The following is a 5,849-nucleotide window of genomic DNA, read 5'->3' as shown; positions in this document are numbered from 1 at the left end:
TTATGTTTCCATTTTATCGTTTTAAATAATTTCTCAAATTTCTTGCTTGTTAGCATTCCAACAATGATAGATCAGTCAAACGAAATCGAACCCTGTGGATTCACATCATTTGGTATTCAGAGCCTGGCTATCTAGATTTGGAATAGGAAAGGAATTTATTATACATAGTGTTTAACCGTAGGCCATCCATGTTTAGTTGCATTCGATTACGAAAGCGAAAACAATGCTGTGAGCCAAAGATTGGTGGAGAAACTCCAGTTACCAGCAACCTTTCATCTGGATCAAGCATGGATCAAATTCAGTACATGACAATGTGTGAAAGAAGTATTATGTGATATTAGTCCCATGGACTCTTGTCATCTTCATTTGGGATGGGCATGGCTTCGTTTTAAAACACTGCATCTTGATGAACGTTCCCTTTATTTTTCGGCATGAGGGATATCAAAAGAAGTAGAAATTTATGACACCAAGACAAGTCAGTAAGGATCAACGTAGGCTGAAGGAGAAAACGGAAAAAGAAAGAATAGAAAAAGAAGTAATATAAACTGCAGAAGGAAGGGAAAATAAAGAAAAAGAAATGGAACTAGAGAAAGTTTATTCGTCAATGTTTTTTCTTCTACAGTTTGTGATGTCATTTTACAGGAACAAAAGGATAAGCATGTGAATGAAACACACCAACTTCCATGCTTAAAAAGGAAGCTTGTTCATAGTGCTTTATTATGCATTTGATCCGTCGATATGAAGCAAATTCGTCAAACACAATGCATGGAATTATTTATTGTTACATATCAAGGTGGGGTACTGTTGCCAAGAAATGTTAGCGACGGATTGCAACCATTGGAAAGTAACAAATATCAAGTTGAATTTGATCCTGGAAGAAGAGAATAAGTTTCAACTTGTGAAAAACTAAAAGTCCTTCACAAGATCATAATAAACTTACATCAAAACTAGTTTCTTAAGATTCAGGACAAATCTTCTCGAAGAAGGAGGGTATGATGTGAATTTCATATGGGTCAAATGGAGGATGACTAATGCGCCGTGTTGATGCAATTTCTTTTATTTAAGTAAGGGCCCAATGCTTTGTAAAATTGGCTGACCAAATTGTGTTTGTGCTTAACCAATTAATGGGCTTTAGTTTTGCTTTATCTTCAAGTTGAAATAAGGGTCCACATGCCAACTTAAGAACCAACCTTTGGAAGATCAAGAGGACCTTTGCTCAAAGTTTGTGGATGACTTTTGGTAGCCTTAAATTCAGTTACAATCAACCATTAAGTAGCGGATTGTTATTAGCTTGAGTGGATCATTAATTAATAGCTTTAAGTGGGATGATATTGAAATTTATGTGTCTTTTGTAATTCTCATGGTTAAAGCTCCTATATAAGTTGAACCATTTTCATCAATGAAGGCAAGCTGAGTTTTATTCGAAAATAAACGAGTTTTATCTCATCTATCTTAGTGAGAGTGATTCTCCTAAGTTCTTGAGTGATTCAAGAATCCATGAGTTTAATCAAAGGTCCTTTATCCCTTTGTGTGTTTCAACTCCTAGGCTTATCTTCCATTCTTGGAAGTGTGATGTCTATCAATTTCTGTTCCATCTTCTTTTATGTTTCCATTTTATCGTTTTAAATAATTTCTCAAATTTCTTGCTTGTTAACATTCCAACAATGATAGATCAGTCAAACGAATGAATCCTGTGTATTCACATCATTTGGTATTCAGAGCCTGGCTATCTAGATTTGGAATAGGAAAGGAAGTTTATTATACAAAGTGTTTAACCGAAGGCCATCCATGTTTAGCTGCATTCGATTACGGAAGCAAAACAATGTTGTGAGCCAAAGATTGGTGGAGAAACTCCAGTTACCAGCAACCTTTCATCTGGATCAAGCATGGATCAAATTCAGTACATGGCAATGTGTGAAAGAAGTATTATGTATATTGCTCCCATGGACTCTTCATCTTTATTTGGGATGGGCATGGCTTCGTTTTAAAACACTCCATCTTGATGAATGTTCCCTTTATTTGAGGCATGAGGGACATCAAAAGAAGTAGAAATTTATGACACCAAGACAAGTCAGTAAGGATCAACATTGGCTGAATGAGAAAACAGAAAAAGAAAGAATAGAAAAAGAAGTAATATAAACTGCAGGAGGAAGGGAAAATAAAAAAAAAGAAATGGAGCTAGAGAAAGTTTATTGGTCAATGTTTTTTCTTCTACAGTTTGTGATGTCATTTTACAGGAACAAAAGGATAAGCATGTGAATGAAACACACCAACTTCCATGTTTAAAAAGGAAGCTTGTTCATAGTGCTTTATTATGCATTTGGTCCGTCGATAAGAAGTAAATTCGTCAAACACAATGCGTGGAATTATTTATTGTTACATATCAAGGTGGGGTACTGTTGCCAAGAAATGTTATCGACGGATTGCAACCATTGGAAAGTAATAAATATCAAGTTGAATTTGATCCTAGAAGAAGAGAATTAGTTTCAACTTGTGAAAAAATAAAGTCCTTCACAAGATCATAATAAACTTACATTAAAACTAGTGCCTTAAGATTTGGGACAAATCTTCTCGAAGAAGGAGGGTATGATGTGAAGTGCATATGGGTCAAATGGAGGATGACTAATGCGTCGTGTTGATGCAGTTTCTTTTATTTAATAAGGGCCCAATGCTTTGTAAAATTGGCTGACCAAATTGTATTTGTGCTTAACCAATAATGGGCTTTAGTTTTGCTTTATCTACAAGTTGAAATAAGGGTCTTATGCCAACGTAAGAACCAACCTTTGGAAGATAAGAGGACCTTTCTCAAGTTTGTGGATGACTTTTGGTAGCCTTAAATTCAGTTACAATCAACCATTAAGTAGCAATCGTTATTAGCTTGAGTGGATCATTAATTAATAGCTTTAAGCGGGTTGATATTGAAATTTATGTGTCTTTGTAATTCTATGGTTAAAGCTCCATATAAGTTGAATATTTTCATGAATGAAGGCAAGCTGAGTTTTATTCAGAAAACAAATGAGTGTTATCTAGTCTACTTAGTGAGAGTGATTCTCCTAAGTTCGTGAGTGATTAAAGAATCCATGAGTTTAATCAAAGGTCCTTTATCCCTTTGTGTGTTTCAACTCTTAGGCTTATCTTCCATTCTTGGAAGTGTGATGTCCATCAATTTCCGTTCCATCTTCTTTTATGTTTCCATTTTCTCGTTTTAAATAATTTCTCAAATTTCTTGCTTGTTAGCATTCCAACAATGATAGATCAGTCAAACAATCGAACCCTGTGGATCACATCATTTGGTATTCAGAGCTGGCTATCTAGATTTGGAATACGAAAGGAAGTTTATCTACAAAGTGTTTAACCGAAGGCCGTCCATGTTTAGTTGCATTCGATTACGTAAGCGAAAACAATGTTGTGAGCCAAAGATTGGTGGAGAAACTCAGTTACCAGCAACCTTTCATCTGGATCAAGCATGGATCAAATTCGTACATGCAATGTGTGAAAGAAGTATTATGTGATATTGCTCCCATGGACTCTTGTCATCTTCTTTTGGGATGGGCATGGCTTCGTTTTAAAACACTCCATCTTGATGATCGTTCCCTTTATTTGAGGCATGAGGGACATCAAAAGAAGTAGAAATTTATGACACCAAGACAAGTCAGTAAGGATCAACGTAGGCTGAAGGAGAAAACAGAAAAAGAAAGAATAGAAAAAGAAGTAATATAAACTGCAGAAGGAAGGGAAAATAAAAAAAAAAAAATGGAACTAGAGAAAGTTTATTCGTCAATGTTTTTTCTTCTACAGTTTGTGATGTCATTTTACAGGAACAAAAGGATAAGCATGTGAATGAAACACACCAACTTCCATGTTAAAAAGGAAGCTTGTTCATAGTGCTTTATTATGCATTTGGTCCGTCGATAAGAAGTAAATTCGTCAAACACAATGCGTGGAATTATTTATTGTTACATATCAAGGTGGGGTACTGTTGCCAAGAAATGTTATCGACGGATTGCAACCATTGGAAAGTAATAAATATCAAGTTGAATTTGATCCTAGAAGAAGAGAATTAGTTTCAACTTGTGAAAAATAAAAGTCCTTCACAAGATCATAATAAACTTACATTAAAACTAGTGCCTTAAGATTGGGACAAATCTTCTCGAAGAAGGAGAGTATGATGTGAAGTGCATATGGGTCAAATGGAGGATGACTAATGCGTCGTGTTGATGCAGTTTCTTTTATTTATATAAGGGCCCAATGCTTTGTAAAATTGGCTGACCAAATTGTATTTGTGCTTAACCAATAATGGGCTTTAGTTTTGCTTTATCTACAAGTTGAAATAAGGGTCTATGCCAACGTAAGAACCAACCTTTGGAAGATAAGAGGACCTTTGCTCAATGTTTGTGGATGACTTTTGGTAGCCTTAAATTCAGTTACAATCAACCATTAAGTAGCAATCGTTATTAGCTTGAGTGGATCATTAATTAATAGCTTTAAGCAGGTGATATTGAAATTTATGTGTCTTTGGTAATTCTAATGGTTAAAGCTCCATATAAGTTGAATATTTTCATGAATGAAGGCAAGCTGAGTTTTATTCAGAAAACAAATGAGTTTTATCTAGTCTACCTTAGTGAGAGTGATTCTCCTAAGTTCTTGAGTGATTAAAGAATCCATGAGTTTAATCAAAGGTCCTTTATCCCTTTGTGTGTTTCAACTCTTAGGCTTATCTTCCATTCTTGGAAGTGTGATGTCATCAATTTCGTTCCATCTTCTTTTATGTTTCCATTTTCTCGTTTTAAATAATTTCTCAAATTTCTTGCTTGTTAGCATTCCAACAATGATAGATCAGTCAAACAATCGAACCCTGTGGATTCACATCATTTGGTATTCAGAGTCTGGCTATCTAGATTTGGAATACGAAAGGAAGTTTATGTACAAAGTGTTTAACGAAGGCCATCCATGTTTAGTTGCATTTGATTACGGAAGCGAAAACAATGTTGTGAGCCAAAGATTGGTGGAGAAACTCCTGTTACCAGCAACCTTTCATATGGATCAAGCATGGATCAAATTCAGTACATGACAATGTGTGAAAGAAGTATTATGTGATATTGCTCCCATGGACTCTTGTCATCTTCTTTGGGATGGGCATGGCTTCATTTTAAAACACTCCATCTTGATGAACGTTCCCTTTATTTGAGGCATGGGGACATCAAAAGAAGTAGAAATTTATGACACAAACAAGTCAGTAAGATCAACGTAGGCTGAAGGAGAAAACAGAAAAAGAAAGAATAGAAAAAGAAGTAATATAAACTGCAGAAGAAGGGAAAATAAAGAAAAGAAATGGAACTAGAGAAAGTTTATTCGTAATGTTTTTTCTTCTACATTTGTGATGTCATTTTACAGGAACAAAAGGATAAGCATGTGAATGAAACACACCAACTTCCATGTTTAAAAAGGAAGCTTGTTCATAGTGCTTTATTATGCATTTGGTCCGTCGATAAAAGTAAATTCGTCAAACACAATGCATGAATTATTTATTGTTACATATCAAGGTGGGGTACTGTTGCCAAGAAATGTTATCGACGGATTGCAACCATTGGAAAGTAACAAATATCAAGTTGAATTTGATCCTGGAAGAAGAGAATTAGTTTCAACTTGTTAAAAAATAAAAGTCCTTCACAAGATCATAATAAACTTACATTAAAACTAGTGCCTTAGATTGGGACAAATCTTCTCGAAGAAGGAGGGTATCATGTGAAGTGCATATGGGTCAAATGGAGGATGACTAATGCGTCGTGTTGATGCAGTTTCTTTTATTTATATAAGGGCCCAATGCTTTGTAAATTGTGTTTGTGCTT

The sequence above is a fragment of the Vigna unguiculata genome, chromosome 9 (assembly GCF_004118075.2).
Source record: "Vigna unguiculata cultivar IT97K-499-35 chromosome 9, ASM411807v1, whole genome shotgun sequence".
Classification (NCBI taxonomy): Eukaryota; Viridiplantae; Streptophyta; class Magnoliopsida; order Fabales; family Fabaceae; genus Vigna; species Vigna unguiculata.
This window is presented reverse-complemented; position numbering follows the sequence as displayed.